Source organism: Oxyura jamaicensis, chromosome 1, assembly GCF_011077185.1.
Source record: "Oxyura jamaicensis isolate SHBP4307 breed ruddy duck chromosome 1, BPBGC_Ojam_1.0, whole genome shotgun sequence".
NCBI classification, from domain to species: Eukaryota; Metazoa; Chordata; class Aves; order Anseriformes; family Anatidae; genus Oxyura; species Oxyura jamaicensis.
In genome coordinates this window covers 77,945,858-77,971,557 of record NC_048893.1, presented here as the reverse complement: position 1 = coordinate 77,971,557, position 25,700 = coordinate 77,945,858, and the positions used below count along the sequence as shown (strand labels likewise).

The 25,700-nt window shown below is 40.6% G+C and overlaps 1 long non-coding RNA gene across 2 annotated transcripts; it reads left to right on the top strand.

Moving 5' to 3' along the window:
• Window positions 1-6,563: 6,563 nt before the first annotated feature.
• On the top strand, window positions 6,564-24,827 carry LOC118158045. Of its 2 annotated transcripts, XR_004746774.1 has the most exons (6): window positions 6,564-6,749; window positions 6,860-7,030; window positions 7,646-7,732; window positions 12,342-12,460; window positions 23,869-23,991; window positions 24,448-24,827. It is a non-coding gene; the product is annotated as an uncharacterized LOC118158045 (long non-coding RNA). The 2 variants fall into 2 exon arrangements; XR_004746776.1 differs by lacking the exon at window positions 6,860-7,030 and having other exon boundaries at window positions 6,564-6,792.
• Window positions 24,828-25,700: the final 873 nt, after the last annotated feature.

Here is a 25,700-nt window from a genome sequence, read left to right as displayed (position 1 = left end):
AATACTATGAGATATCAAAGCCCTAGCCCCACCTACAGCCAGAGCCTAGAGCCTGTATTATGCAGGAAAAATAAGGTCACAAAAAGACTCTTTCCATTCTTAAGATCCAGGACCAGGCAGCTCACTTGGTGGTAGCTATTATTTCAGCTATCCCCTGTATCAATGATTCCAGAAAGCAATTCTATTAGGAAGGCTTAACTGTTACCCATGAACATCTTGACCTTGCCTCTTTTTTCTGTCCACCCTGTAGCTGGGAGGAGAAACTGAACAACTCAACCACCATTGGTGCCCAAGACCCTCCCTGGGCTAGATGAAAGGCAGTTTCACACAGTACATTGTAGATAACTGTGATACCACTGAGCTGTTGGCATGTGTTACCTTGCTTTCAGAAACTACAGTTTATTTCTCTGGTGCACAACAGCCAGCTCCAGAGCTATGCAGTTACCTGCTCCAGTTGTGCTGCCCTGATGTCCCTTCACATGCTCTTTCTCTTCAAGTGCAGAGAAAAATCTCTCTGCAGTAACACTGAGTCCTGCATTGGACCATGATGGAGTTGAGCAAGGTGGAAAGCCTGCCACCTAGAAAACTCCTTGAGGAGACACTTCAAATACTACACATGGGCAAAACTGGTTTCCATTGCTGAAAATGCCAGTGGTGTTTTCTACGAAAAAAGAAAAAAAAAAAAAAAAGAAAAAAAAAAAAAAAAAAAAAAAAGAAAAAAAAGGAAGCCAATGTTAACAGAGCTTAGTTTGCTTTTCCTGCTAAAACAGTCTCCCTTAAAGTGGGAGATTTGCTGGATCAGGAAGACTTTGTGTCAGTAAGTGTGCTAAAATCTGACCTGTTTGGTATATGGCTGAAGCTGGGAAACTGGAGGTAGCTGTAGAGACACCTGAGAAGGAAATAGGGAGGGACTGCACTAGGCAGAGCAGAAGCAGATGAAGGTGCTTTCCGTGTCAACTCTAGGAAGAACTGTCCTTCTAGATCCCCTTCCAGACTATAAGGCCAGGGCATTGAACTGGCATCTGCCTTTCTGCTCTCTATTGTGCCTCTCTGCATGACTGTGTGCGCTGTGTCTGAAGCCATAGCTGCAGCCAGAGCAGGGTAGCTCTAGGTGTGTTGAGTCAATACAGTAGCAAGCACACGAAAAAAAATGTGGGCTACCCCAGCCTGCTAAGGGCAGTTTTTAAGTTGACAGCCCATGGCAAAGCCCACAAACACCCATCCTTATATTCACTCCACTGTCACTTTAGCTAGCTGCCTATAATTCCGTTAGGCCGTGCTGCAGTCACACCTCATCATTTCCATGCAGTGTGACAGTGGAGCCTCAAGACTGACTGGACAAAGCCCTTTGAGATTTCAACTAGTTTTGGAATTAGTCCTGCTGTGAGCAAGGAGTTGGGCTCAGGATGCCCTGAAGTCCCTTGTCACCTGAATTATTCAGTGGCTCTAAGTTGGTGCAGGTTGTTCTAGCTCCTGCAGGGCTGTTTTCCACCCTCTGTCACTACTTCTGGAGCAGGCTGCTCTGGGGTTACTTGGTCAGTTAGAGCTTACAGCTATTGCTGCAGTCTATGCTACTCATGATTCCACGTGGAAAAGAAAACCTGCCTTATTCCTCCTTGTTATTCCTGCCCAAAAACGTTTTCCTAAGCCATAAGCTAGGAAAATATAAAAACTACTCAATTTTGTATGCTTCCTTGTCACTCCCCTCCTCCCCCGCTTCCCGTACCCCAAATCTCTTGAAAACCTTGTTCAGTCAGCCTCAGATTTCCTAAAAGAACATTCTACCCTGGGATAATATCATGACTGTGAAAGTTCAGGCTGATTATTTTTCGTCTAGAGGGAGAGTCAGAATTGGGCTTATAATGGAGGTCTTGTTTCAAACAACTATGAAAGAATTTAGCATTTATGACGTCAGTGGGGTGGCATGGGCGTGGAGTTGCATGAGAGCAGAGAGAAGCTGGGCTCTTCTCTGCATCAGTGGTTTTGTGAAGGAGTCTTTCACTGATGGAGGTTTATTCAAGCCCACCTAAACACATGTACATATTTATTTACTAAAGCAAACCAGATTGCAAATAGGACCAAAATCTGCATTTAAACATCCCTACAAGAAACCTCTCTATGACAAATTCTTTCTTCAGCCCTGCTTAAGAAAAAGCCTGGGAGAGTTTATTTTCCTCAGGCTTTACAACTCATTGTTTTCCACAAAAGCACCCCTCTGCTTTTCCAAGAGTAAGGATAATTCTGTGGCTAAAGCACATGACTAGGGCTTGGGGTTTTCTTCCCAGCTGTTTTGCAGACTTCTTGTGTGTCCTTGAGTAAATCTGATTAATCTCTCTGCACATCTGTAAAATGGATGCAATGCCCTTTTTTCACATTCAAAGGAGCTGATATGATCCTTCTAGTCTTTTGCAAGACAACTAGATAGAAATGGAAAGAAATATGGGCCATTTTGTATACAAGCACATGTGCTAATTGAACATACAGTTGAAAATCATCTACTAAAATGTATTTGATAGAGCAGCTTATTACTTCTGCAGAAGTTTGGATACAAAAACCGTTTTTAGAAAGCTTATGGGATTTTCTCCCCAGAGTAAAGAACACAACGTTTTAATGTTAGAGTCTTTATTTTTTTTTCTTTTAATGAAAATGAGAAAATTCAAAGTTACTTTGTCAATTTTATTTATTTATTTAAGGGGGAAGTATTTCTTCTCAGCTATCTATTCTCAGCATGTGCTATGAGAAAAGAAATGCCATGGTGACCAAATGCAGGTACTTCGAGGGCTGGGAAGTGATTGAACAAATGAACATCCAGTCCCATCCCACCATGCTGCTCAGTAGGCAGATATTCAGGATTTGTTTTATCATCAGAGTCATTGTACAGCCCTATATCTTACCATCCACTTCTGAACTCTACTGTGGGGAGAGAGCTATTTCCACCTTCTTGTGATTGTCCATCATGCTCACCATCCTTGTCCCATGAGTACTTCCCAAATATTGTCAGAGATACTTTCAGGAAAATGTATCTACTACCACGTGAATTTTCTGGCTGAGAGCTGGAATTACAAATTTGTCAAAGGTGTTCCCAGATGTGTGGTGTCCTGCTAGAGGCAAGTCTGGCTTGAATTTGAAGAAACTATGTATGTTAAAAAAGCAATATGGCATGAATGTATTCAACCCTCTGCCCTCTACAGTGTATAAGTACAGCAATTCATTATGGGCAAGAGTTTTTAAATGGACTAGCGAACTTCTGTGTCTTGCTTCCAGCTGTTCATAATGTGATACCTCAGAGGGACTAGATTTTCTGTGTGCTGCTTGTTCACCGCTGAAACTGATTTTTTTCTGACAACGGAGCTCCTTTCAATTAATTCAAGATTAGGTTCTGAAAATAATATCCAAAATTACTAGCTGAATTACTTGTAAGTTAAATAAATATGATTAATATTTTTGAAATAATCTTCATGTTCAATTTATATTTTTTCTTCAGATTAATTTAAAATTATTTTTATCAGTTGTTATGTGGTAGAATATGTTAGTCAAGAATGGGGCCAGCTTAATCTCATCATGAAATTTAAAAGAAAATGTTTTAAAAATAATTTTTGAAAATGATAAACCACTTACAAAATTGCAAGTCTTAGAAAAGGTGTTTGCATTTTAATGATAGTAAATTTCCATTAATTCTGAAATACTATAATCTGCACCCAACACTTTAAGGCATAAGCATAAGAAATATTGCTGGAGCCAAAAGTTCATGCTACAAATATTTACAGGACTGGCTGAAAAATGAGATTTAGAAAGTAGTTCAAGTTATGTTCACATTTTTCAGTTTTCATTCATCTCTTGTTATGTTTTTGAGTTTTCTCATCAACAAGAGTTGAAGATTTGCATAAAAAATACCAATGAGTTGCTTGTGTCACCACATATATTTAGGAGCTCAACATTTTAACAGAAGAGTAAGTATCATGAAGTCATGATAAATCCCATGTGTTGGCTAAATTACCTTCACTGTAATGTGTAGCTATCTCTATCTCTATTTCTAATGTTTTAACCCGGTGCTATACACAGACAGCCCTGTTCCTGGTGACAGTAATTAGAATTCTCATTGTCTTGTGCAGGAGTAAGAAGGGAATGTTTCAGGCATGTTTTTATGAAAAAATCCCAATGGAAGAAATAGGTTAGATACTAGCTCAGAAGATTGTGTCTGTACTTTGAATTCACACAGGCTTCTTGTGTGATCTTGAACAAACCTGTGAAGGTGACAACATAACCCTGCACCTGTGCTCCTTCACTGCACCTTTGGTAAGAGTGCAGGAGGTGAATATTGATGAATCCCAGTGGACTGCCTGTGGACTGGTGGCTGGGAGTGGTGGAATGGGACAGGGTTTGGGAAGAAACCTTTTACTAACCCATTTTCAGAGTGCACCAGATACCATGGATACAGGATGCACATGGCTCTGGGTGCAGGTTCTCCCATTATCTTCTCTGTCCTCATTTCAGCACTTCAAAACTGAGTGGTGCTGGTATCCGCTTTGAGATACTATCAGCCTCCTTCAGCTCTGACTCTCCCTGTCTTCCAGTCAGCTGCAGATTACACCACCTTGTTTCTTCTACCCTCTGCAGCTTCCATTTCGCTACATTCCCAGGTCTTTGAGACAGTGTCCTAACTCCACTGGGGCTGCACTGAGACTCTCTGGCACTATAGTTGCCAAATACTTTTGAAATTATCTTGTCTGAGCTCCTTGATCACAGTGAAAAAGATGCCTTGTCCAGCAGTTCCTGTGTCAAGTCCTCACACCCAGACTATGCCTGGAGGAGGGAAATTAAGTCACTGTGATTCAAAAACACCATGTTATATTGCATCCACCTCATGCCTGTGTGCATTGTTCTGGTGGATAACTCTCATTGGAATGGGTAATTTACCCCGAGCCTAAATGTGTCTGCCTTCAGATATGACACCATCTGAGGTCTTGTTAGGTGAGAGCTGTGTGGTCCTTCCATGCAGACACTTAGAAATCTCTGCCTGGGCACATCATCCAGATAAAGTAAACAGACTGAAGTCAAACAACTATTTTGCAAGGGTGATTTCAAGGCACCATGTTGCTGCATGTGGAGATGAGCTTTCTCGTCATGGAACAGGGAGTCAGAGGTGGACTTTTTTGTCCAGGAAAAGGGAGGATTAGAGCAAAGGTCTGAAGCTGGGGCAGAAAGGCAGGAGAGATATATGTCCCAACACACTTGCAGCTATGCCCTGCCTTCTCCTGCAGTAGCAGTGGCAGCAGCCAGCTTGGCACAAGCTGAGCAGACCTGGTGCTTCCTGTGGTTGGCTGCTCTCTTAGCTGGTAACTTCCTGCTCTGCCTATGGTGGTAGCCAACTCTGACCTCGTTGCATGTTTTGAGGACCATCGTAGATTTTTTCTGAGCCATTCTCAGCTTTCTAACGTCCTCTGTTTTAATAGGAACACTGCATCCAATGGCATCAGATCTCTCCCTGTTCTTCCTTGTTGTTCTCCCACCTAAATCTCATTTATGAATTACTTCACCACTTGGGGGTTATGCTTTGCAGACAAAGCCCTGGCAGAAAACCTTCCTGTCTCAATTACACTCATACTTGTGTGCACACTGAGTCACATGCTTACAACATGAGTTGCTTATTGCTTCTGTTTTAAGCCCAGACCTGCAAAGCGTACCACACAAGCTGATCCCTCTGCCTGGTTGCAGCCCCAGGGAGCCAGCTTGGGTGTTGTGCCAGTCCAGTCCTGGGGCTTTTTTTTTTTTTTTTTTTTTTTTTTTTCCTGGGGAGCAGGATCAGAGGCTCAGGACAGCATTCAGAGCTTTACTTATTTTCACAGTCAGCAATTGCCAAGCCAATAATCTGTTTGTTTCTTTATCAAGCAGACTAATAAACGTTGCTGCATTGCTAAATCTGTCTAAAGGGGAGAAATGGCCTTTAGTCTTATTCAACATCTTATGATTATATCAGCCTGTCTTAAACCAGCCAAGTATATTTACATGAAATAATGGAATGAGTTTTGCAAAGTTCTTTCCCCCCCCTTTTTTTTTTATTGTAAGTGACTGTCTAGCCAAGTTCATTTCCTCTCCTGTCTGAGCTCCTCTCTGAAATATATTATCCCACTTATTAAAAGCCAATAGCACTGTGCTTTGCTTTTCTTCCACACTCTCAGAAGAAGGGGCATGCAGGGGATGCTTGGATTAAGTGAGTGGGGCACCCCAGAGCTGGGATTCCTTATGAATGAGCTCACATCCTCTCTCTGTATGATAAGAGGAATGCCATTTGCATCCCAGAGCTGACTGCATAAACATATACACACTGGACGGACAAGCATGTAGCCTGAGCATAAACTGCAATTTCCAAACAAAGATCTGACTGACAAGGGATCATCTGCCATCCCTCTGTACAGTCAAACCACGGGGACTGCTCGGTAGCAGTCTGGTCGGTCCCGGTGAAATCCATCCCTGCTATGAGGGGGAGGGGAAGGAAGGGAAAAGGGGAGGGAAAGATGACAGATCCCTGTTTGCATTCTTCAGAGAGAGCAGCTGCAATTGTCTTACTACAGTATGTCAACATGAAATTATGACAAATCAGGCGGGGATGTACTAGCCCGGGGAAAACAGTAAGGAGGAAGGCAGAGTAGAGGGAAGTTAGGAAGAATGAACTATACCTTAAACTCTGGCAGCCTATGCCATCCTGGTGGAAAATGATTTTGACAATATAATAGGACTGAAGACTGTAGGTATACCTGGACATGGCTGAAGGACCTTTTGCAAAGTTTTCAGGTTGGTTTAAATCTGCCTTTAATATTCTTCTTCTACGTCTTTTTTTTATTTTTTTAATTTTTTTTAGCAAATTCCGTAGGAACCTTTCAGAAGTTTCAAAAGTTAATCTGAGAGTACTTGGAAAGGCTAGTCCATCACCTTTTCCTGTGCATGGGATACAGCTGGGATCACCACAGAGCCAGCTGAGCACCCAGCACTCCCACACAGCCTGTGATGTCAGGCTCTGGCCTTGGCACAGGTAAGGAAACTTTCCCTGGCCTCTCTGGATATCTGTATGCAGTCTCTAAGAATGAAGAAAAAAGAAAAGAGATTTCCTACTCTTGGCCTCCTTTTTTTTTTTTTTTTTTTTTTTTTTGTATTAAAACTCTTATTGTTTGATAGCAAAAGGACAACTAGCAGGAGAAAGGCTTCAACTTCCTGCTTGCCGCCTCCTTTCTATCTAACAGAAGTCCTTGAAATGGATGCAATGAATGTTTCCTTTATTAAAAAACGAGCCTTCACCAGCCCACACAGTTTCACAACACTTGATAGAATGCACATTTTTCCAGTGTCTTTTTTTAACAATGTCCAACAATAAAAAAGTCAGTAATGGGGCCGTATTCAGCTTTAGTGTAATTGGGAGCAGTTCTCTCTGATCTCAATAGGAGGTGCGCTCACTTTCACCAGAACCAGATTTGCTCACTCATGGACACCTCATGTTTAGGATAGTCACCGATCTCTGCTGAGAGCAGTTTATAAACTTCCCCAGACTTGCAAGTCTATTGGTTTAGCACTAATCTGCAAAATAAAGAAGGAAAAGTGCAGCAAATACAGGCTTTTAATGTAAAAGCTGGCTTTATTCTTCTCCACCCAGGCTCTGCTACCTCTTTGCCTGCTGCAGCTGGCTGGCACCTCTGAGGAAGCTGCCACGTCACACCTCGCTGGAGTCGGGGAGAGTGTGGTGGGTTTGCTCTGGAGGGTGGAGGGTGCATGAAAATATTTTCTGTGGTTTCAGTTTGCATGTCTGCATGGAAAACTCTAGTGAAATGTAATAGGTATGAAACCAGGAGGGTCCACAGAAATATGTGTGGAGAGATTTCAAGGAAACCAGTGCAAAAACCCCAAAACGTTTTCAGAGGAAGGAATATTCCCAATAAGCTTTCAAAATCTGTAATATTTTTTCTGTTAAATTCCATGGGAGTTTTCCATAGGGCTGATTCCAACCTCCCCTCTTTCAGGCTCCAAGGCTTACACTTTAATGAGCTGAAAGAGCTTTGCTCTGTGCTCACTTACATTGCATCTGTCATCAGCGGCGTTTCTGTAGCTGCGCTGAGACAGTTCTGTGCTTGCACCACTATTCTGAGGTAGTGCGAGGTCCCCGCTCATGGAGGAGTATCTGAGTGAAGGAGATGCCTTTCACCTAATTTAGTCTTTAAAACCTCAAGTAATATGACAAACGTAAAACATATCCTGCAAGAGCATATCCTTCCTGTTGGGTTTGCTTCCGGACACACAGAGCCCTGATGTAACAGTGTGCACCCATTTTGCCATTCCATCCCTGACACACACAGCCACATCTTCCTGGAGATTACAGAACCGATGCCACCAGTGCCATGGATAGAGAGGGAGCCCCATCCTGACCCGCAGCTTGGTGCCAGGGCTCCTCTGTCCCGAGTAGCCTAGTTCAGCTGCTCTGTCCAAAGGAGTTGTGTTGGTGCCCCTGAAATCAAAGCAATACCACATTTACCATTAGCTATCTGTTTCTAAAAGGCTCAGCGAATCTGATTTCTTTCTTTTAATGTCTCGAATATTGTTCCCATATCACTCATTCACAGACAAAAAAGCTGGGATGCCAGGCATTACAAAGCACATGAGACCAAAGGTTAGCATAAAGTCCCCTGACTAGAAATGGGACAGGTCTGCAGGGCTATGAGAGTATGGAGCAGGCTCTTGGTGGCACACAGGCACATGTAGGGCTGAGACTGCCCAGAATTGGTGTGTAGTTCTTCCTGCCTGTTGCACATGACCTCATGATGCTAAAGCATGGCACGACATGACATTTTCCTCCAAGAGAGGAATTTAAGGTGTGATGAGGTGGTGGTGAAGATCAGAACTTGTTTCTCACACATCCTCTCCTTGTGAAATTTTGCTGCGGTTTTCCCACTGGTGGGGAAATTCCCCTACCACTAATATTAGCCTCTCAGCCATTTTGACAAGTAATAGCAGAAAGCCATTGTCCCTGCCCTGTGCCTTTCTGTATGCAATTTTTGTTTCTTCCCCAGCCAGGTAGCTTAATTGTATTTCTTTTTATTCCTCCTTTATTCATAGTGTCAATCGATACAGACTTCTCAGGCTGTTTTCTTGTGAATCTAATGTGAATGAAGACTTATTCTTCCTCATGTAGTCTTAAACTTGAAGGCTACAGTTCCATGCTGTGTTATGGTACTTTGTATTGCTCTCAGTGTTTGAAGGAAAGAGGATCGGGGGGGGGGGATTTTTAGCAAGATATATCTCCCTGGCCTGGATGAGACACAAACACAAATGGATGCTACGCAGCTCAGCAGAAGGATTGGAAGAGGGGTAAGTTCAGGAAGGCAGGCAGGATGAAATGATCATGTAGAGCTCATCTCAAAACACTCTACAAAGGATCAGAGTCAGCAACGTCTTCAAAAGTTCAAGACTTCTTAGTTTGACCTAATGTTCTACCTGCCTGGCTGTCACAAACTGTGTTAATACAAAGGTTATTCTATGCATCTCAGCTCCCAAGACTGTTCCTTTATTTTACTCTGAAGATTAGGCTGATGATTTAGTGTAAAAATACACAAGGCAAAAGACAAAATCCACACACCCCAGCTGCTCTCCCCTCATCCTCCATCCTACTGTGCTCTAATTTTCAAACTTTTTTCCTCTGTGTGATTTCATTCTAGCCTTGGAATCTCCAGTCTTTGCTGTGTAGGGCCCAGGATCACAAGGGCAAGTCATGTTACTTCTGCTGTAAATTCGTTCTGCACGCATGGTAAGTTGTACTAGGGTGCATGCAGGCAGAGAAAAACTACACTGTGGATGTGCAATAGCTTGTTAAGGGCCGGGACATTTTTCATCTCCAGTCGAGCCTTCCTTGGCAATGAACAAGATGAAGGGGCAACATGGCCATGAAGACCAGAGACCAAGCAGAACAGGTCTCAGACAACCTGCAAAGTATGTATTTGAGACAGTCCCATCAAACTGAGTGTAGGAACACTGTGGTGTCACACGCTCTTATGTTTGGGAATTGAAGCATAGGTGCACTAAATGACTTTATCAGACACAGGAAGCCTACCAAGGACCCAGAGGCTGCATTTGTTTCAGAAGTCTCTGCCCAGTGCTTTACCGTAAGACCAAAATCTTATGGTATCAATGTTTTTCTCAGAACAGTTTTCCCAGGGTCTCATAGTTAGTGCAACTAACTTTTACCGTAATGAAATCGGTTTAAAGGTAATAATTTTTATTCTGAAAGTTTGATGGCAGCAGAGGGGAAGCCCTGCACATATGTAGGTGAAGGGAAGAAATGAGAATGTGTAACCAGAGGATGAGCAGAATAAGTGTTTCATTTGCAATAGTTTCAGTTTTGCTTAATAATGTTAACTCCCTTTGATGTGCATTTCAGTTGCAAGCAATGAGTGCATCAGTGCCTTTTACTTTCATTTTGAATCACAAGAAATTTTAATCTGCTTGCAGTCTAACAAGGCACTTACCCACTTTATACCATAGCCTTGTGAGCAAGCTCCTAATATCTAAGGATACTCAATTATTCTCCTCCTTCCTAAATAGGGCTATGGAATATTACTGTCAAAATCCATGCATATATCTAATGCTTTATTTTTGATGTTTGTAGAATAGCAGAAGTCACAAAATAAATTTGAAATTGGAGAGGTACATGGTGGATCATAATGCATTTAACACATAATAAGAGAAGTAGAGTAAATGTGTGGATGTTTCTATGAGGCAGTGTTGTATTTACAGCAGCAGTTGATAATTTATGAAGAGGAATTACCCTTCCTTCCCTATTGGTAGATCTGTTGGAATAAAAATGTGATGATAATGGTAACATGATGATGATGATAATGTTGATGATGATAATAATAATAAATGATATTTTAAATTAATCTGCTTGTTGCTAAGCTATTGTCCCCTTGTTAATGTGTTTTTAGAAACCTGCAATGAGTAGGACAATTTACTGGAAAGCTATTGAAAGATTTCAAGGATGCTTTAAACAGAAATTTGGGTTTCTCCCAGAGTTTACAAATCTCTTCCTGTGCTGTCCATTTCACTAAGTCCCACTGGAGCTGTCTGAACAAGCCACACAAGCCAGGCCCATTTATATAAATAAAGCTGTGCAAGGTAGGAGAATACACTTGCAGGTAGGTAGTTCTTTTTCTTGCTCTTCTTCAGGATCCTTAATATTACAGACTATCAGATTTGTTTCTTTTTGTTTTGTTTTACCTTGGTGAATTCTGGTGAAACCTGAAACCTCTGAGCTGTAAGCAGTCAATACCAAATGAGAAAATCTCACACACTGCATTCCTTCTGATGGGGCATGCTCTGGGGCTTGACTTGGTCTCTTACAGTACAGTGTTTTAGTGAGTCACTTGGTGTACCACAGGTTGTCCTGACAGCCAAAAGTAAGAGGACCTCTGAAGGCTGAAGCGAGTGACCCATGCTGCTTTCTGGTCAGCAGGAGAGCTCAGAGAAAAAACTCAAGTTTCTTTCATCTCATTATGAAAGGTCAGTATCAAAAAGAAGGGTGGTCACACGGCAGTCCCCAGTCTTCATGTGTCTGAGTGGATATTTATCTTCCTAATTACCTGTACATCTTTGGAAAAGTTACTTAATGTCCTTGTGACCTAGTTTTCTCATCTGTGAAATGGAAGAAGAATAAATACTATCCTTTGTGAGAAACACTGTCAGTGAATCACTGTTCCGGTTTTCCTTTCCAGACCTCTAGACCAATCTTTCTCTTCTTGCCCATCCAGTTCTAGAGTTTCCTTCAAGACTTGACATCCCAATCCTAAATCAACACTGATTCACAACTCTCTTTTTCCCTCTACATTATATCCAGAGCTATTGCACAGGTAAAACCCTAACTTAGTCAGGTGGTGAAGAGATAATCCAGTGAAAGCAAGGTCTTATCTGCTAACAGCACTTAAAACAACTGCTCAGTGGCTGATCAGGAGTTTCCACATGAACAGAGAGTAGGCATCTTACCTCTGGCTGCCTCTAGATGCTCACAGCACTTTTATGCCACACTTCCACATGGTGAGATCTCTTCTGGTCACCTGTGGCACCTTCCTGTTCCTGTGAGACATCACGGCAGCACAAAGGGATAGTGCCAGTATGAATGGGGAAGAGCTGAAAAGAAAAGTTAACTGTACTCTTACAGGATAGAGAAGATCAGTTTCTGATGAAGGCTACTTTTTAATTCTTTCAAAGTTACAAAAACCTTAATCAGCAGCAACAACAAAATCTGCACTTAGTTTCCAATTTCTATAATCTCTGTGATAACCTGATTAATTTATTTTTCTCACTTGCAGCTGCTTCTCTGCACCTTCTCTGGAGGAAGCACTGTCACTTGTCTTTTTCTGGACCAAGATTTTGGTGATTTGTGTCTCCATTTGATCCATACTGAAGGCAATTTACCTGACATGCTGAGGTGGGTCCATCACCTCTGGGAAGAGCAGAAGTGGGGCCTCCTGGTCTTCTTTCCTTCATTCTTCCTAGGAGGCTGTGGCAGTGCTTTTAAAAAGAGTAGTGTAAGTGAAAAAATGTATGTGGAAAGAATGTGCTTCAAAAAGAAAAAAGCAGAAGAGCTTCTCATTTATCCTGAATGAATGGCAAAAATACCTTGTTTCTTCAAAAGGACACCATTCCAACCAGAAAATCTCACAATCTTTGTGTACTCTGTAGTACAAACACCAAGACATTTGGGAGAAAGTTTTTTTTTTTTTTTTTTTTTTTTTTTTTTTTTTTTCCCTAGTTCAATAGTGCTACATGATGGAGTTAACTTCATTGAGTTTTGCATGGCCTTCTTTCTAATCATCAGCCCTTTGAGAAATGTGGAGGAGGGGCCAGTCCCTTCTCAGCAGTTATGGGAAATGAAGACCGATTAAATCATAGGCTTTGCCCTGTCAGTAAAAATGTAAAAATGTCAAACATGAAAAAAAGTATTTCCATATTGGGTGATGTGGTTTTTTTATCCATTTTTTTTTCTCAGCTATAATTGCTCTAGTAGTATAAGAACGCAGCACAAGGTTTAGATTAGTCAAGCACATTTTTGCGCTATGTATATAATAACAGAAAAAAACAAAACAAAACAAAAACAAACAAACAAACAAACAAGAAAAAAACAGACCTGCCAACCCACCCCCAGGCCTTGAATTTTTGGTAGATTTTCTAGTAAATTCCCTGTAGTGTCCTTAGGGGAGTCTTCAAGGATGGACCAATGAAGACATGCCTCTTGTTCCATTTGCATTTGTACATCTTGAGCTTCATTGTAGTACCCTTTGTCTGAAATTTATTCTATCACTGTTACACTCAGTGTAAGGACAGCCCCAGTTACCCCAGCCCTGGAGCAGCTCAGCTCCCCTCTGTCATGGCAGCTTTTCTTGTTGGTGGAATGCCACATTAGCAACCTGATCCCACCACCCTCCCTGCCGCACAACCTAAGGAGCCATGCCTCTAGATGCAGAGGGGACTGATTCTGATCCCCTTAATGCATTTCTCATTGACTTTGTTGGCCTCAGATATCTAAGACCCTGAACATGGCATGACGATGTCACTCTCATATATTTATCCTCCAAAAAATTAGAAGTCATCTCTTAAATAAATGTTGAGAGAAGTCCATAGGGCAGTGAAAAACATGGATGATGCACCTCCTGGATGATGCATCTACAGAGTCAGCCCAACCTATAATAGGCTTTTGAGGTCAGCAGTAGAAATTTACCTCTGGAGGGAGCGGTTTCATTGCATTGGCCATAGAAGGTAGCTAAAAATCCATTTTGGATGCATTACTTAGATTTTAGCTGACTAAAGACAGGAGAGATGAATCTTGCACATATAAAATATAATATAATATAAAACATATACATTATGTAACACATAATACATAATATATTATGTAATATATAATATGTATTATACATTATATAATATATAATGTGTATGTGTATAATATATAATATAAAATGTATAATATATAATGTATATAATGTATAATATTTAATATATATCAATTAGGAAATATGAAAGAATTGGAAATAGGAAATAGAAAGTAGAAAATATATTTATGTGAATTTATAAGCATAAGGATGGCAGATTCTGGAGTGGGGGGGGGGGGAGGGGGGTGAGAGTGTGCTGGGTTGAAGAGGCTTCAACCAGCTAGAAGAGCATTTTCCATATGTCAGACCAGAGGCTGCCAGCTTTGCTAATGCTGAATGATACCTTTCCCCATGATTAGTCCCATTGATTTTATCAGCTCTGCTCACAGAGAGCTGGATCATACCATGGTGCTTCTGCCCCAGGAAAAGAGCCACCCACTGCTGAGCTACCGCTGGGACAGACCTGTCTCCTCGTTGCTTTGGGAAGGGAGCAAACCATGACGGGTGAGTAGCTGGCACAGCACATGCTTCCTGCTGCCAGATGCCTTGGGAAAGGAAATGAGGTATCCATCGAGTTCTCCTTCTTCCCACTTGGGCTAGGGAAAGGGCATAGGCGGCAGAGGCTATTATTCTCCTGTGTGTGAGAAGCAAGACGCAGGACACGCAATGGCCCCTTACTTCTTGCATTGGCATGCTGGCCATGATCTGGACCAAAGTGAGGTGCTACTCTGCATGAAAAAGGGGCAGAGCCTGGCTCTCAGTGACCAGAAGGCTTTACATGGCCCAGAGCATGAGGTCAGTACAAGCTCCTTGAAGAAAGGTGTAGCAACAATGCATCCCGTGCATTTACACAAAAGCCATTCGGGGGGGTGGGGTGGGGGGGAGCGGGGGGTAGAGAAGCCGAAAAGGAAAAGAAAAAGGCATGTGTTTATTCTCAGGGCAGAAAGAGTGTATGTGCCATCGAGCACCCACTGAAAAGCAAAGAATTGGTTTGTCACAATGCACCATTTGCTGGGGTTTTCAGATCTACTATGATATTATAGCTGACGGCTCAGAGACCTTTTCTTGACTACCAATGTAATTGGTAAGGCTAGATGCTTTTGACTGAGTTTTAGGAGCTCCTGGTAAATCTGCTGAATGATTTTGCAGGACCTTGTGCGGGCAAAGTCCCCATATAACTCACTGACCTACCCCTCTGGCTTGCTTGTCATGCAATTTACAATAACTAGCACTGTCCTTGTAACTCTAAGGTAAGAAGTGAAAACCCTTTCTTTTTCCCCTAATTGTTCCACTGGTTTTACAGTTACCAAGCTGTAAAGCGCCTCATCACTCTTGTTAATTCTTTCTTCCTTTTGAGCTGCCAGTTAGTAATCAATTATTACCCTTGTCATTCATGCTGCAGCACAGCAGCTGGTCACAAGAAGCCTCTGTTTCATTGGGCTGGAGCCAATCAAGTCCCTCCAGCTGTCCCTTGCTGCTCTGAATCATAATGTACAGTACTTGTTGCTTTACAAGTTCCTTTACCAGACTGCTTTTTTTTTTTTTTTTTTTTTTTTTTAATGAAATAAAGTTTTAGCTCCCAATTCTACCCTCAGTACATCTGGCTGCTAGATGTTGAAGCAAACTCCCTAATGTTGCATTTTTATGAGGGGTGGGGAGAATACTCTATGTTAACACAACAGATATTTTTGTCATATTTTCCATTTTATGAGATGACTGCATTGATATAAAGACTGCTGACAGATCAAAGGTTTCACTGGTAAAATGATATGAAAGGCAGAGACATTAGCATCCATCAAGGTCCTGTTAGGATTTGCAGAACAGGGGTTCTGGGCCTCCCAAGTAAAACCTAGCAGGAAGGTCTGTGAGTCTGCATAGCAAATGAAAAGAAAACAAGAGAGGGCACACAGAATATTGGAGGAGGTAGTGACCCACAAAATGGTAGCAATTCGAGCTGCAAGGCACTCTGATTGAATTGCAGCGGAGGCAAACACTCTCAGGCTTGCTGTTCTTGTTATGGAGCAATACACAGTTCAGCATCGTGCTCTGAGCCATCAGCTAGCCTTTCAGATGACTTTAATTCTGAGGGCAAAACAACGGTACCATCACTTTCCTGGTTATCTTTGTTCCCAGTTCCCACTGATTGACTAAAGGCTGCTGAGATAAGAAATCTTGCAAAAATACCCAGCCAACATGTCAAATATCAAAGGAGAAGTGGCTGGCTTTGGAATCGATACTATCATCCTGTAGCATACGTTCCTCTCTGTCTAATTTAATCACAAGGAAGAAACAGATTTCACAACTCTGCTACTGACATGGGTATTTTCATTGGCTTCAGTGGAGCAAGTCACAGGAATAGAAGTTTGGGAAACATCTTTTCCAGCAACTTCTTTTGCTCTCTGATATGCCCCAAGCAATCAATTTCATGGGAGTATTAAGCGACAAATTAAAGCATGGTCTAACCCCCACCAATTACATCCTGTTGCTACAAGAATTTCACCCCTCCTACCCCCTCCCCCCCATTATTTAGGAACCCAGTTAGTGTTAACTATACAACAGCCATCAATGATGTTATCTAAAAGTGTCTAGTTTTTATTGCTGTTGCAGCTCATACCAGTAGAATCATATCTGCTAAACTGAGCACAAAAAAAACTTTTACAAGAGCACTGCACACATCATACAGTGCATATTTACTATGGTGCTGATAACAGCCAAAGAGGGCATTATTAGCTATAGCTGTTGACAAGTCAAAAAAGATTAAATGCAGTCACGCATGTTGCATGTGAGAAGACCTACTGCTTTCATTTGTCAGTTGTTTGTGCCCAAGTGCATGGATGGTGATGGTGCCCCAGTGTCCTTTTTACTGATGTACAAGTCTCAGAGGAGTTAAAATCATGTGATACAGTGCTGTGCAGAAGAATCCCACAACTTAAGTCAGCATGGGTATCAGGCCTGGTACAGACCATACACCTTACCCTCCTCTTCAGTTTTATCGGCTCTGCTTAGAGGACTGGATTTCTTTGATATGAATGTTGTGTGAGCCCAGGCTGAGCACTGCACTGTGGAAGGTAGATTGCTTTGGATATCCTGACTGCCTTGCAGGCTGGTTTGATTATCTCCATATGGCCTAGTATAGTGTTGTGTAGATGGCCCTTTTGAAAGGCAGTGTGTTTTGTCACTGTGCACTTCAGGGATGGGTAATCAGGGATGGGTAATTCAGGAATTTTGGTAAAGGGCCAGCACCAGGGTGTGCTCTGCTGATGTCTTCCTTGTTTGTGATCTGTACTTTGCTTGGGCACGGAGGTCTGCTGATGCGTGGTGCTGTTTAGCTGGCTTGAAGCTGTGAGGCCTACTGACTTTCAAGGAAAAGAGGAGCTCAAGTGGAGTGAGTAGTCCCCTTCAAACAGCAAATTTTTCAAAGGAAGGACAATTTCTGATGTATGAAATGATCTAATGAAGAGGTCTCAAAAGGCCTGGTAGGAAAGAGAGATTTGCAGAACTGTCACATAAACTCTTCACAAAGAGCTAAATTCCCCCCAAAAGAGTGTCCTTTTCCATGCCAAAGGTTGAGAGTCTGGTGCCGTTGAAATTCTCTAGGCACAGAGCTCATACAGATTTTCACTGACAATCAATTCCAAGGGTCTTCCAGGATTCCTGGCCTCCCAAAATCTTCTCTGAGGATGTGCTAATAGAATTAGTCTTCAAAATCTGTGAGAAATACAATGTGATGAGAGAAAGTGGGAGAGCTGCGTGGTTCTGACTTTTCATATTGTCTTAGAAGAACTACTGATAGGACTCCTTGACATCCATCACTGAAGACATGCCAAATTGGCACTATGTATTTGATTTCTCTCTTACTTATCAAAAAACAACAACAAAAAAGTAGTGAAACAGAGCAATTGCAAAAATATATTTTGGAGTTACACACATGTTGAAAGATAAAATGTAAGCATTTACTTCTGTTTTTGATGTCTTGAAATTACAAAAACAAAACTCCTTTTAAAGGAGAAAAATTAGCTGTTGTTCCAGTGTCGAAGAGGTTTGATCTTATTAAAACATTTCTTTTAATTCCATGTGGGTTTTGGTGTGGCAACTTTGTTAAAACTGGCAAGTTTCAGTGGAAAGTTTAAATTTTGGTGAAATGACACCTTTTGAGATAAATATATGCAGCTGGAAATTTTTTTGCTAGCTCTGCTCAGAAACTAGTTCTTTGCTTCTGGCTTTTCTACAGACATCTTGAAAACTTGTAGGAAGACACATATTTTGCCTATGGTAAAAGGTAAAAATGTCATAAAATATGGTAAAGGCAAAAATGTTATCATAGGAAGTCCATCACCTTGCATCATATTTAGCATTCTCCTATTGCTGTGTGCTTGTGCACATATGCATTTGTTTAATGGCTACTTTAACTGATCAGTCATGGTGAATTTCATCTTTCTATGAAGCATAAACTTTTTGTAATGCAATGTAAAAAGTATTATGCAATTATAATATAGTATGATATGATATGATATGATATGATATGATATAATATGTCATAATATAATATAATATAATAAACATTAGCTAGCTGTGTAGGCTCTTCCAATGGTGAGAAACATGGGCTTCTTGAAAATTTTAGTGTTCTGATCTGTCTTATATTTCCATGTTCTGAATGAAAAGTTATCTCCATCATTCAGCTCATCTGAAACTATGTCTCTGATTGTAGTTTGCCACTGCAATGAACCTTGCTTTAAAAACTTGCAATATCAGATCACAAATGCTACATCCACAGAACTCCAAGATAAGCATTGTGTCATCTCACCTTGTAAGTTCAAATACATTAGAAGTTGTTAAGAGATTGTTCTTGTACAAGCAGGGTCTATGCCAGATCAGGTACTGTGTGTTGCTGCTCTCTAGCTTTATGCTGTACCACAGATGTGTGATGAAACTGGGCTCAGACTTGCCTTTAGATCAAGACTAAAGGCAAGAAGCTTCTTAAAACAGTGATCACACCAGGAATAGCAATAATAAAACTGATAGTAGAGTTTACTAATTTTGGAATTAACTCTGCAATTATAAATGCACAGTTCAACTTTTGCTCTTTGTGTGAAACTTATTTTGCTGGTACCAGGCATATATCACAGGTATAACTACCTCAAGAGAGAGCAAGTTTGTGAAACACTCTCGAAAACACATTTCCATATGCAGACCACATGCAGAGTTTTCTTATTTTCAGTGTGTTTCATTTAGCAATGCTTTCTGATTTCTTCAACTAATATTCACATTTTTTTTTTTATTATTATTTTTTTTTCCCTAAATCTCAATTTCCAGTAACTTTGACCTCCCTTCTTTTCCCCTGGAATCAGAAATTTGTGGTTAATAGCTTCCTGAATACATAAGCTGCATCATAATACCTTGCAAATTAAATATCCCACCAAAATAAAAGGTTAAACTTAATAAAAATGCAAAACAAACTGCAGCATAGATCAACATCCAGATGTGAGGTACTGGACGAAATGCTCCTTGTCTTCATTGGACTTCATACTGCGGAAATCTGAGTGCTGAAGGGTGATCATGGGAAAAGTGATACTGGTTTTTCTTGTCATAATAAGCTAGTGTTTTCAATATAGTCTGGTCGCTCATGTACTTTATAGCTACAGTTTTCTATTCAGTTTGATCAGCCACTTGGAATTCCCAAGTGTCAGCTGCATAGTTTAAAAACTGTTTTCCAAAGGATAATTATGCAGACCTATTTTTAGAATCGTAAGTACCTGCTTTTAGAAGCAAAAGTGTGGATTTAGGCTCCTGTCTTAAAAATGTAGCTCACAGCAGAGCACTGTCATCCAGACTCCAAACATGGGCACTAAAGTAGAAGTTTGACAGTGTGCATTTGTCATGAGTCAGTGTCTGTCCATGGCTTGCTTGCCTCCATGAGAACTAACACAATGTAATACTAACCCTCCAAGTGATGTTGGTGATTCTATGTGAAACCTACCCATTGCCTTCAATTTTCAGTCTTGCTTTGTGCTGTAGCCACCCAAGGGTTTGTCTTGCTTAGTAGACAAGCTGTTGGGAAATTATATTAGTATTAATTAGAAGTCATTTGGGTTTACCAGATCTTCATGCATTAGCTGGGAAATCTAGAAGGCACAGAGTGAAACCCATTGAAGAAAACATATCTGGGATTTGATGAAGAGTTTTGAATCATTTTGTGACTCTTAGAAGAAAACAAGATGCCAATATCAGGACATACCTGGCCTCGGTTCATAACCTTCATGTTGTCTTCTAGGGTTTTCCAAGATTTAAGTGACCCATTTTCACTGGGCACTGTCTTCAGAGTGAGTTTTCATTGAGACTTTTCTCAACTGTAGAAATATATAGAAATCTATAGGTCATTCATCCAGAGCCATATCATGTCTTTAAGGCTGTCTTTAACAATGAAGTTTTAGGTCTGTCCCTGGAGACAAGTGAATCTCCCTGAAGCTAGCTACAGCTTTTCAGTACATTACTTGATTCACATGTGAATCTTTTCCCCATATTCACCCATTCCGCTAAGACTGCTTTTACCAACTCTGTGGTCACTTGGCAAAAAAAAAGCAGAATGTATCCTCCTTCTTCTTCATGGGCTTCTATCATCTCATGGTCCTTATCGTGTGCCTTCCTTTGAAAATTCTTTGGCACTTGCATCGTTTTCTTGCTGTTTACATTTTCAGGACTATTATAAGAATTCATAATTCTTCTATGGTGAGTTGTGTTCAATATCCATAGCATTATTTCCAAAGAGACAAAGCATGTCCTATAGATTTTATACATGGTATATTTGGTTGTCATTTCCAGTTTTTTAACTGCTTTTACTCCTTAATCTTCCCTCCCTTTGGATGTATCATTATACGTGTCTCCTGCCATCATGGCAGGTACAACTAATCACTAAAAGGCAAGATAGTGCACACTTCTTTCAGATGCATTTTCTGAGATTTATAGAGGAAGCCTTGATTTCATCAGTCCTAGGAGCATTCTTAACAATAATGTTCCATTTAAAGGCATCCTCATCATTTAACTGGTCACACTATTGGGCTCTCTGTTTTTCATCTGTAAGATCTTTGGGGCAGGGACAGGTTCATGCCATGGTTAGCATGAAGGTTCACAGCCTTGCTTGTAACATATCTTTAAATTATTCTGTTCTGGTATCCAACAGGTCAGGCAGGTCAGTGAGTGATCTTGATACAACTGCTGCTTTGAGTGGAACACTTCCTTTGTTCTTCCAGACCATAAGCCCTCTCCAGATATTTGTGCATGTTGACCACATTGTTCTCAGATGAAAGATTTGGGGCTTCATAGATTTATCCTATGGCTAAGAGAATCTTATTTCATGCACAGTAGTTTCTGTTGCAAGATTTGAGAACCTCCATGTGAGAGTCTTGCAGCAGGTGAAACATGTAAGATTAAATTAATTTTTTCTTTCCTTCCAGAATGGAAATCTTTCTTTCTCCCTCTAAACATGTCTTGATATTTTAGTCTAATAGTTCAAATTATTATTAATAACCCATAAGAGATTTTAATCTGAAAATCAAGCTTATACTCGTTAGACATGAATAGAAAAATTCTCTGATATAATCCTTGTTTCCCTTGGAGGGTATTTATCTCAACTCAGAAAACATGTATAAGTCTTGTTCTCCAAACCATAACTGCCACTCAGGTGGCTGCTGTAACTAGAAGAATTTTAATTTGTTTAATTCTTTTGCATCTTATATTTGTTCAATATGATGCCAGCTGAAGATATGGTCAAGCCATCAGTGCAACAGTACTTATGTTTCTGCACTGGTAGAAGCCTGGTGGGATTCTTGCCACTGTGGCAGATTTCTGGTTCCCTACTGGAAGAGTCTGCAAAGTGCACAAATTCTCATGCAGCCTTGTTATTTCAAGGCTGATGTTGCCTTGGTGGGTTTTTCCTACAGCATCCCCTAATTCGAACACTGTAAAACCAGATGTTTCCTTTTATGTTGCTACCGATCACAGGAAAAGAGAGAAAGAAAGAAAGAAAAAAAACAACAATGTGCAAAAAATTTGGCAAGTGACAGCTTGAGTGCAGAATTTTGCAATGCTGAGCCTGTGAGCCTCGCATTAAACCAGTTCCAAAACAGGATGTTGCAGTGCATGTCTAATATCCTTTTTCTACCACACCCCAGAACAATTTCTTTTGCTATCTGAGCTATGAATTGCATTAAAAAGCAGCAATCAGATTGTGGAGAGAAAGACTGTATCCACTTCAACAAGCAGCAGGCATATGTTTCATTCATTTCCTTGTAAGATATGGACAGAAAGGTGTTCCACTTTGAACAGGCTGTGCAGCAAAGGTCCCCTACCCCCACCACTGCCCTGACAGTTGTGTCACTGCAATGACAGAAGCAATCATACTGTTTGCTAGTCATACCTAAAACTAGCAGACTCATATAGTGGATTTAGCCTTTGTTAATTGCTGGCCCTATCATCTAAGTAGAGCCAGAATAAAAATCAGATCTTAATCTTGTCAGTCAGATGGCAATTCATGCCATCCTTGATGAGGAACATTTGCTCCCCATGAGGGGATATACCATAGCTCGTTGCAACAAACTCAAACAGTCTCAACTTCAGGATATAGTTATCAGCAAAGTTTTGAGGGGTTTATTAACATTGTCTCTTGATCTGTGGGATGCCACAATTTATGTAGCATGGGGAAAACCACTTAAAAAAAAGACCATAGTTTGCACTTTTTCTAACAACAGGCAGCTATTTATTATTGGCAGGAACAGAGCACAGGCTTTAGAATTTAAGCAAAAAAGACCTTTGGCAATGAGGAAATGAGCCTAGACTTTTTTCATGAATGGGGCAGAGCTGCTTAACTCTGACTGGCTTGTTTTCTTTTCTTCCTATTCACATCACTCAAGTCCCACCTTCCTGCCTTAAAAGGCATCTCGTTCCCTGGCAGCAAGACAAGTATCTGTTTGATGTCAGCACCCTTTTATTTGCTTAAAAGCATCTTTTTTTCAAGCCAGTAAATTGAAAATGACTACCGCGTCGAGAACTAGCCAATTTCCAGCACTCTCTGCAGAACCGGTCTGCTTTCACGTTTGAGAGATATCATTAATTTTCTAATGAATAATGAGATCAGAGAGCTTGCATGCTGTATTATGTGTAGGAAAATGCTTATGTAAATCAGTATGGCTGTGGTAGCTTCCCAGGGGAACTTTAAAGCTTATCATATCATTAAATCTGATAACAATTCATTTTTTTTTTTTTTAAGTAATGCAAGAAAAAATAAAGGTCTATTCACCACCTATTTGTAATAATATGTTTATAATATGAAAGAAAAGAAGGCTACTAGATCATATATGAGAAAATGCTACCACAAATTCCTTAGGCTTTGCACGCTGCACCCTTTATCAAGGGAAAAATCAGCCCATATATTTACATAGTTTAACCTTGTGAAATGAATTGAATGCAATGAAAACATTGTCATAGCCCAATGTTAGCATTTGATATGGATTTCACTTTTCCAGGCTCCCTGCAGCAGATACCATAGCTTTTCTATCACAGCAATTCCAGTGACCTTAGGGATACCTTTCTCTTATTCTCCTTCTTCCTTCCCATGTTAAATGATGATCCTGATGAAATTTAAGGAAAATGTCCAGCTTCCTTTTAACATGATTTTAGCCTCTTAGTGACAGAGATGCTTTTGATTTATATCCAAGATGAAAATATTAGGACAACTTTTTTTTTTTTTTCCAGAGGAACCGATATCATCTCCATGGATTTTAGTCCTCATGTTTACCACATAGAAAACTTTTAATTAATCTTCCTGTTTCCTTCCTCCTCTGCTTGTGCTGATCACAAACAGCATTTATTTTGCCAGTACAATGAACTCTGCAAGTTGCAGTATATATTTTGTAGTTCTTTCTCCTCTCAATCTTACAGCATTTTGCAAAAATGAGTTTTTGCTTCGTAGGCATGCAAATATGTATTTAAAAGGAAGTCCTCTCCATTAACCCAACCTGAAGAGACATATCCTCTTGGTTCCCATGGTGGAAGATTACAGTAATGTCCACAACCCACCCATGAGAAGTACCAGGTGAGCAGCACTGAGTGTCAGGGAAGCACATGTAGGTATATGTGCGCTGACAGAAGATTCCTCTGTTAACACTAGACTGTTCCCCCTTCCATGTTAAATATTAAGTATATGTTTTTGCACATTTGTCAGAAAGTGGAGAAGAATGCATCTGTTCCTTAGGGATGATGAACTGAAATTGGCCCTGATTCAGGAAAAAAAAGAAAGAACAACAACAACAAAAAACACACCAGAAAAACCACATCTATTCAGCACAGCACTTAAACTGAGACATAAGTGCCAGCCTGAATAGGGACAGAGTTAAGCCTCTGTTTAAATGCTTTCCTGAACAGGGGTCATTAGCACTAGCTCTCTCACTGAACAATGGATTATTACTAATGGAAGCAGCTAGCATTCAGATAGGCATCCAAACTTTTTGGCGCTTTCTTTATCTTAACTATTTTTTGCTGCTACTTGCAGGCCAGTTGGCTGCTGCACACTTATAGATCTGAAGAAGAGAAGGCTCCCAGCAACCTGCCAAGAGTGCCATTCAACTCTGAAGTGCTGGTTTGGAGGGCAATGCCATGAGGTAGTGAATTGAAAGCGGTGTGAAGCAGGTGCAGACTCCCTTTGAACTCAAGAAGTAAAGAACACCTTTTTTCTATCAAAAACTTGGTCAACTCATTGTCAAGTACCAATACTGAGAAAAATTACCAAACAACACAAATAAATATATTGGCAGATTTCAGAAGTCTGTTTTATTATTATTATTATTATTATTATTCAGTCTTATCAGAAAATTGTATTGGTTTTATTCTGCAATTAGCAAAAATATTTGAATGTCACTTGTCAAACTGTGAAAAAAATGGATTTATCTATAAAAATATCCAGTTTTATAAATCATGTGGATTCACTCAAAGCTCTTTTCAAATACTTTTACCCTCCTCAGTATATAATTTCAGATATATCCTTCATACATGGATCATCCACAGATCTTTTAGTGAAGTGATTTTCAGCTGTATTTGCTATCTGAACTCTTTTGCTTTCCACTTTTTTATCTCAGGTAATGCAGGAGCAGAAGCAAAATTGATTACCAACTGCACATATTGAATATGTGCTCATTTAGCTCTGCATACAGCAAGGTTATTTCCTCCGGAAGTCCTGGCATAGCTCATGAACCTTCGTGTATTGCAAACAAGTTTCATTATTTGATCTAAACCTACCTGTCCTGGGAGACTATGAACTTCAAGAAGGAAGGAGATGACAGTCAGGACAGTGCCAGGCAGGCGCACAAAAGCCTCAGGTACAGCTCTGCATCCAACACAGAGAATGGTGGGACATGGCAATGTATCCAAAAATGTGCATAGGTCATAGGTGAGTTGGATGGGTCACTTTGGTCAGTCTGGAGCCGTGTTACTGAGCTATGACAAGATCAGAATTGAAATCTAGCGAGGCAGCATCACCTCTGCACCTAACAGTGCTACTCCAATCATCTTTTGTTTGCATCTTGTCCAGAAGGAACAGGACAAATTATGCACTTGGTCTTTTCTTTTCCTGAAATGGCTCTTTTTGGAACAGATTTCTGGGCATGTGAAGAGGAACAAGCTGTTTGCAGCATGGATTTACCAAAGGTGAATTGTGTTCAATCTAACAGAAGACCTTCTATCATAAAATGTCTAGGTTGTGGGTGAGAGAAAACAAGTGTATGTCATCGACCTCAGCTTCAGCAAGGC